Raw genomic sequence first — 8,676 nt, 5'->3', positions numbered from 1 at the left:
TAACAAGACCAGGGCTGCGTTAGGAGGGTCCAGCAGAGTTCAAAATAGTCCCTAGCCATTGGGAACTGTCTTGTAATGGCTCCAAGGTGTCTTAGGCTATATAAACCCCTTGAGCCCCACTCATTTGGGGACTAATGAATCTTGTATTGGAATTTTTATCAATAAAAGCTCTCTTTTTGTTCTCTAAACTCTCTTGTGCTTGGAAAAATCGATTATAACTTACTAACTTGAGAAGGTTGCTAGCCTTTCTAACCAACCTTAAGCAAGGCAAAGGCTAGGCCGCACGGGTCAAGAGAAAACCCCCATGACACTTGGTATCAGAGCAGCAATGGAAAACATGAGGTTTGAAGTGGAAACTGAGGGTGTTGCTTCCACCCCCGATACAAGGGAAACACGTTCAAGTAGGGTGATGAGAAAGTCCATCTCGAGGGACCTTTTCACCATGGTAGAGACCAGGCTGACCCACCAAGAGGAGCGTGTGGTAGAGCTGATTGATCGTTGTGAGGAGAGTGAAGCTTGGATGGATGGATGCAAGGAGCAAATGGCCGAGCTACGGGAAGAGCTACAAGCCAGGCTCAATGAGACCCTTGAGGCACTAACCCAGCTTGATGCAAGGCGAGAGGCTGAGGCATGAGATGAGTGAGCTAAGACGCGAGCTCGAAGGGTGCAAAGCACTCTTTGGTGGAGGATTGCTTGCCATGCAACCGACTAGCAAGGTGGACATCCCTAAATTGAAAGAGTTCAAGGGCTAGCGGAGTGCCCAAGACATCGATAACTTTTTATGGGGGATAGAGCAATACTTCCAAGCCACCAACATTACTGATGATGGTAAGAAAATCAATACTGCCTCGATGTATCTTACTGACTTGGCTTGTTTGTGGTGGCGTAAGAGGTGTGACGAGAGGCACGGTGGAGTTATCATCTTGACGTGGGCAAACTTTGTGTGCGAGCTGAAAGCTCAATTCTATCCCGAGTATACCCAAGATGAGGTGCGTAGCAAATTGAGGAGCCTAACTTAATAAAAGGGGTGTTCGGGAATACGTGAGGGAGTTCACCGAACTCATGCTGCAAATCAGCGACCTAAGCGAGTTGGAGGCCTTGTTCTGTTTCCTCGATGGATTGAAGCCATGGGCGAGACAAATGCTTCAACTCAGTGGGGTCCAAGACATCACTACTACGATGGCCGCGATAAAATCCTTGATCGAGTTTCGCAAGGGGGATGTGAAGAAAGACGCTGGAAAAGGCAAGGCCAAGGTGTTGGCCAATGCCAAGCCACTATCGAGGGGCATTACCAGTTGGCAAGGCAGCACGTGGGGTATTGACCAAGGCAACCGCATGGAGGACAAAGGCAAGAGGCCTTTGAAATGTTTCCTATGTGATGGGCCACATTTGGTCTGAGGCTGCCTCAAAAGGGCCATGCTGTCTGCCATCACCCGAGAAGGAGAACACGAGGGGCAACAGCGGTGAGATTTCTTGAGATTGGGCACCATGATGCTGACGACATTGAAACAACATAAGCCGAGCCACAGCAAGGGCCTAATGTTTGCGAACATAAAAGTGGTAGGCAAAAAATTGAATGCCCTGGTTGACACGGGTGCAAGCAATCTATTCGCCTTTGTCGAGACAGTAAAGATGCTTGGGCTGGACACCAAGGCAAGGGCAGCTCACATCAAGACTGTCAACAGCAATGAGATCCCCACCATTGGCACCGCAAGTAACATGGATGTGCGGCTAGGTGAATGGGTTGGTAAGAAAACCACTGAAGTCATCCCTCTTGATGATTATGACTTTGTAATTGGGTTAGATTTCGTTGATCGAATAAATGCTATGATTGTCCCATTCTCGAACTACATTGTGATCCTTGACTCGCGAGGTTAATGTGTGGTACCGATGAGGCAATGGCAGCAACCCACGACCAAGAATCTAAGAGCCATACAGCTAACGAATGGTGTGCGGAAGGGTGAGGAGAGCTATATAGCCATGATGTCCTTGAACGAGGGCAAGCTGAGCGAGGCGGCACTCATGTCGAATAAGGTAATGGGCATGCTAGACGAGTACGCAGATGTCATGCTAGCCAAGCTGCCAAGTTGCTTGCCTCCCGCTCATGAGGTGGACCACAAGATTGAGCTTGTGCCAAGCATGCAGCCACCCATGAGGGCACCTTACTGAATGGTACCCCAAAGACTAGCTGAATTAAGCTGACAGCTTACGGAGCTGATCGAGGAAAGTTTCATTAGACCTAGTAAGGCACCCTATGGTGCACCTGTCCTTTTCCAACGGAAGTACAATGGGATGCTGCGGTTATGCATCGACTACTGAGCACACAACAATTTGACTATCTGGAACTACTATCCGATCCCCAACATCTCCGAGTTGTTCGACCAGCTAGGTGGGGCCTAGTTTTTTTCCAAATTTGACCTGCGATTCGGGTCCTACCAAATGAAGATTGCCGAGGGGTACCAAGAGAAGACTGCCAAAATGATACGTTACAACAGCTTCGAATTCCTAGTCATGCCCTTCATCCTAACCAACGCTCCCGCGACGTTCTGTAAACTCATAAACAAAGTATTGTCATCGTTCCTTGACAAATTTATGGTCGTATACCTTGATGACATTATCGTTTATAGCAGGACCATGACGGAACATGTTGGGCACTTACGGGTTGTGTTTAAGCGCTTAAGACAGCACCAGCTGTATGTCAAGGGGGAAAAGTGCAGCTTTGCCAAACTGGAGATCCCATTCCTTGGCCACATCATTGTGGAAGGCCGAATTCGGATGGACATGGCCAAGGTATGAGCTATCAATGAGTGGGAGCTGCCTACTAAGGTGATTGAGCTGCGGAGTTTCTTAAGGCTTGCGAACTACTACTGCAAGTTCGTGCAGGGCTACTGCAAGTTCATGTAGGGCTATTCTAGCATCGCAGCACCCTTGACCGACTTACTGTGCAAAGATCACGCATGATGATGGGGTCCCGAGTGTGAGCAAGCATTCCAGCTACTGAAGCAGGCCATGACCGAGGAGCCTGTGTTGGGCCTGCTAAACCCGAGTGTCCGTATGAGGTGCACACTGATGCGTTAGATTTTTCTTTAGGTAGGGTATTTGTGCAACAAGGCCACCTAGTGGCGTATGAGAGTCGGAAGCTCAATGACACCGAGTGGCGCTACACGGCTCAAGAGAAGGAGATGACGGCAGTGGTGCACTACTTGAGAGTGTGGCGGCAGTACTGTTGGGGGCGTGGTTCATGGTGAAGACGGATAACGTAGCCAACAGCTTCTTCCAAACCCAAAATAAGGTCACCCCCAAGTAGGCTAGGTGGCAGGTCTACTTGGAGGAATTCGACTTCACCATGGAGTACTAGCTAGGTGCCACTAATCGAGTTACTGATGTGCTGAGCTATAAGGTAGAATTGGTAGCCATCAGCCAAGTGCAGGATTAGTTGTTAGCTAGAATTCATGTGGGCTTGTGGAGACGCCACTGCACAGGCCATCATTAAGTGTGCTAAGGAGGGTAAGACACGACTGTTTTGGTTGAACGAGGACCTGCTCATGATTGAAAGAGCACGGATCTATGTGTCGAGATTCGATGGGCTACGCAAGGAGATCATGCAGGAGCACCATGATTCGTTATGGGCGGGACATCCAAGAGTTGAGCGGACAAAGGCCTTGATCGCGGCACGCGACTACTGGCCTAAGCTGTCTGAGGATGTTGAGGCCTATGTACGGACATGCTTGGTCTGCCAACTAGACAAGGGCGAACAACAGTAGCCATCGGGTCTGCACGAGCCACTAGAATTGGCCGACTGATCGTGGTAGTCCGTATCCTTAGATTTGATTACTAACCTGGCTACAACTAATAGATTTGGTGCTATAATGGTTATGGTGGGCAGGTTTAGCAAATACGGGAACTTTGTACCGGTCACACCAGAGTGCCCAGCTAGGAAGGTAGCCCAAGCATTCATGGCGCATGTGGTCAAGCTATGGGGCTTACCGGAGAGCCTAGTGAGCAATAGGGATAGGCGCTTCACGGGAAAGTTTTAGACCGAGCTATTCAAACTGTTGAGGTCCAAGCTTCGCTTATCGACCAGCTTCCTCCCGGAGACGGATGGGCAAATGAAGCGAGTGAACCCCTGTTAGAGATCTACTTGTAGCACTTTGACCGCAACACCCAATCAAACTGGCCAAAGCTGCTAGACATTGCCCAGTTCAGCTACAAACTATAGTAGCACGAGCCAACGGGAAAGAGTCCGTTTGAGTTAGTCAAGGGCAACAGCCAATGACCTCTGGGGCCCTCATTTGTAACTATATGGGGCCAACGCCCACAACCTTTCTATACGCTCGAGATTGGCACGAGCAATGGGATCTGGCCAGGGTGAGCCTTGAACATGCCACCTAGAAATACAAGTAGTGGGTGGATAGGCATTGACGGGACGTGAGCTTCAACGTAGGGGACTTGGTGCTGGTGAAGCTTCACTTGGTTGTCCGCCACTCGAAGCTACACAAAGGGTTGATCAGGAGGTACGAGGGTCCTTTTCGCATTGAGAAGAAGATAGGACGCGTGGCGTATAAGTTAGAGATGCCACCCAAGCCTAAGGTGCATTCAGTCTTCCACGCGAGCATGCTAAAACCCGACCATATTGACCCAGACGACCCAAACAGGAACCTCAGCCAATTGTATCTGATGGGGCAGAAGGCCTGGTACTAGCAGGAGGTCGAGCAGATTTTGGCTAAACGAGTAGTAAGGAGGAAGCACCAATGGTCGCAGCATCAATACCTGGTCTAGTGGAAGGGACTGTAGCGAGCAAAACCAGTTGGGAGTCGGCCCAGGCGCTGTGGCAATTCGAAGACCTAGTGGAGCAATTCCACGATCAGTAGGCAATGAGGACTTTGCCAGAATAGTTGGGGGAGATTATCACACCTTTTTTATGGGGAAAGGCGGGACAACCCAATGGCAAGGGCTTGGGGCTCGAAAGTAGGTGAGCTAGCTCAAGGATGGATGAGCAACGAGGGTTGGAACCCCAATTTGGTGCCAAGGGACTTGGAGGCATCGGCACCCATCAGCGGATTAGCGCACAAGCCAACAAGCAAACTGGGCTTGTGGGCCAGCAGACAAACAATGTGCATAGGCCAATACGCAAATAGGGCATAGAAGAGCGCAAGGAAATGGCACCCAATAGAGCAGGCAGACTGACACACAGTTGGGGTGCTCGAACTACCCAGGCAGTCTGCTTGGTACATGGGAAACACTAGCTAGCCCAGGACCTGCGGGGCAGCCCTTGCTTGCCATTGGCAACAGAACCAGGGGCACGTCAAGAGGGCCTAGTAGAGTTTAAAACACTCCCTAGCCATTGGGAACTGTCTTGTAACAACTCTAAGGGGTCCTAGGCTATATAAACCCCTTAAGGCCCCCTCACTTGGAGACTAATGACACTTGTATTGGAATTTTTATCAATAAAAGCTCTCTCTTTGTTCTCTCAACTCTCTTGTGCTTGCCATACTTGATTCTAACTTACTAACTTGATAGGGCTGCTAGCCTTTCTAACAGACCTTAAGCAAGGCAAAGGCTAGGCCACACGGGTCAAGAGAAAAGCCCCATGACATGTGCACTCCCTACTCGCACACTTTAACATCATTATGTGTGTACTCCCTACTCACACACTCTAACATCATCATGTGTGCACTCCCTACTCGCACACTTCAACATCATCACACAACATTATTCATCAATGCACAACATATATTAATATATATACATACCAACATAATATAAGAGCACATAAATTCATCCTTTTACACATTTCACATTTTCACAACATTAAAACATTTTATCAAGGGTTTGTTCCCCTGCACACATTTTTAAAGAAAGGTTGGATAAAATTATTCAAATGTTTCGTCCAAATACATTTACATTTCCCAAAGAAATTTTGAAATGCAAGTTCACTTGTCAGTCTTTATTGATGTATTGGCGGGCTCTAACTTTGACTAAGGTTCCGAACGGAGGTGTTGGGTTTTGTTGGAACATATCACACACAACAACATCACCATCAACCCAACTTGGCATTAATACTATTCCAAAGTTATTTTCTAAATTGAGTTCTACTAGTCATTCCTAACTAGCTTCCAACTACCATTAAATAGCTATTATTTGCACTACTCTAGTCACACTAAAAATGATTAAACAATCTAAACAATAAAACACTCACAAATCAAATTACTAGACATTATCAACAACTAAAAATCAACTCTAATTCACTACTGACCTTGGTAGCTTTATAATTGAAATTCTTTAAAAAAAATTGAAGCTATTATAGAAACTCCTTCTTTCTCTCTCTAAAACACCTAGCTTGTGAGAGGACGTTATGAAAGTAAGACTTTTCAAGGGTTTTAAAGTGAGAGAGTGAAAGAGCATAAAAGGTTCATGAAAGGGTGCACAAAAGCATGAAAATTAGAGCTAGCTTGAGAGAAGTTATGGAGGTTTCAAAACAAGCTTCCATGGAGGATGAAAGCAACGTGAGATGGAGGACAAGGTCCATAATAGTCTAGAAATACTCGGGTTCAAAAAAACTTAAAATTTTGACACGAGATGAAAAATGACCATTTTACCCCTACATTGGAAATCATCATTATTTCTATTTCTTTTGTCATTTTATCCTTATTTTCATCATTCCTTTATGCCTTAGACCTACTTAGGCCTTAATATTGTTTGAAAGCATACTTCTAGGGGCTCACTAAGGAAATGACAAAGTTACCTCTAGTCAGTGATGTCGTGTCTACTTCTAGCTAGAAGTCTATAAAGATCAAGGTCTCACATTCTCCCCCACTAAAAGAAATTCGATCCCTGAATTTAAATAAAACTATAAGGTAACATACCTTTATGTATGAAAGAGGTGCGAATACTTTGTTCGCGTCTCTTTTTCGGCTTCCCACGTTACCTCTTCACTAATGTGGTTTCATCATAAAACTTTCATTAAGGCTACATCCTTTGAACGGGGCTTTTTGACTTGTTTATCAAGGATAGCCACTGGCTGCTCCTCATAGGTTAAATCATCTTGCAACTGAATGGTTTCATACCGTATTACATGAGATGGATCTGGGTTATATTTCCTAAGCATTAACACATGGAATACGGGGTGAATATTTGAGAGGTCTGGTGGTAGCACCAAATGATAAGCCACTATTCCAAACCTTTCTAAGATCTCGAAGGGTCCTATATACCAAGGACTTAATTTTCCTTTCTTGCCGTAACTCATTACCCCTTTTGTTGGTGAAACCTTCAAAAATACATGATTCCCCACCTGAAACTCTAAGTATCTCCGTCTGTTATCAACATATGATTTATGTCTACTTTGTGCTGATAACATCCTCTATCGAATCATACGTATTTTCTCGATGCCATCCTATACCAACTTAGGCCCAAAGAGTTTCCTTTCTCCCACCGCTAGCCATCTAATGGGTGACCTGCATCTCCATCCATATAATGCTTCAAATGGTGCCATTTGGATGCTAGCTTGGAAACTATTGTTATAAGCAAACTCCACTAAGGGTAGATACAGATCCCATTTGACGCCAAGGTCTATTACACATGCCCTCAGCATATCTTCCAATGTCTGTATTATTTGTTCAGATTGCCCATCAGTATGAGGGTGGAAAGCTGTGCTGAAATCTAACTTAGTGCTCAACGCTTCCTGCAATATTTCCTAGAACCTACTAATGAATTGTGCCCCCCCTGTCAAATACTATAGAAACAGGAATGCCATGCCACTGTACTATCTTGTTTACATATAGCTGGGCGTACTGGGCAGCCCTGTACATAGTTTTAACTAGAAGGAAATGAGCTAATTTCGTTAATCGGTCTACTATGACCCAAATCAAGTCATAGCCCCCGCTAGTTCTAGGCAAACCCATTACAAAGTCCATTGCAATATGCTCTCACTTTCATTCAGGCACAGATAATGGCTATAGTAGTCCTGTGGGCCTTTGGTGTTCTGCCTTAACCTGTTGACAAACTAGGCACTTGGAGACAAACTCAGCTACATCTTTCTTAAGTCCTTCCTACCAATATTCCTCTTTTAAATCTTGGTACATCTTGGTAGCTCCCAGATGTACCACATAGGCTGCCATGTGCGCTTCCTCTAATATTTTTCTCCTCAATCCATCATTGTCGAGCACATAAAGTCTGGTTCCATACCTCAATACTCCATCTGTGCCTTTAGTAAACGTCTTTTCTTTTTTTCCTTGAGGATCCTCTAAGGCCTTAGCTACGAACTCATATTTGCTTTGTGCTTCTTTAATCCGGTCCATTAAGATAGGCCTCACTCTAAAATGTACTAGCAATGCATTTGCCTCCGAAACTTCCAAATGCACACCCATGTCTCCCAAGCTATGCATCTCCTTAATCAAGGATCTCTTGTCTGTAGAGATATGTGCCAAACTCTCTATTGATTTTCGACTCAAGGCATCCGCCACCATGTTTGCCTTACCGGGATGGTAAAGAATAGTACAATCATAATCTTTTTAGCAACTCCATCCACCTACGTTGTCGCAAGTTAAGATCCCTTTACTTAAATATATACTTTAGGGTTTTGTGGTCCATATATATCTCACAAGTCTCACCATACAAGTAATGTCTCCAAATCTTTAAGGCAAACACGATTGCTGCCATTTCCAAATCGTGTGCGGG

The 8,676-nt window shown here is 45.7% G+C and overlaps 1 pseudogene; it reads left to right on the top strand.

Annotated features, from left to right (window-relative positions):
• Window positions 1-635: 635 nt before the first annotated feature.
• On the top strand, window positions 636-1,398 carry LOC148762098 (uncharacterized; annotated as a pseudogene).
• Window positions 1,399-8,676: the final 7,278 nt, after the last annotated feature.

The sequence above is a fragment of the Theobroma cacao genome, chromosome 6 (assembly GCF_053813885.1).
Source record: "Theobroma cacao isolate CCN51 chromosome 6, ASM5381388v1, whole genome shotgun sequence".
Lineage (NCBI taxonomy): Eukaryota > Viridiplantae > Streptophyta > Magnoliopsida > Malvales > Malvaceae > Theobroma > Theobroma cacao.
Note: the sequence above shows the minus strand (reverse complement) of the source record. Positions and strands in the feature narration are given on the sequence as shown.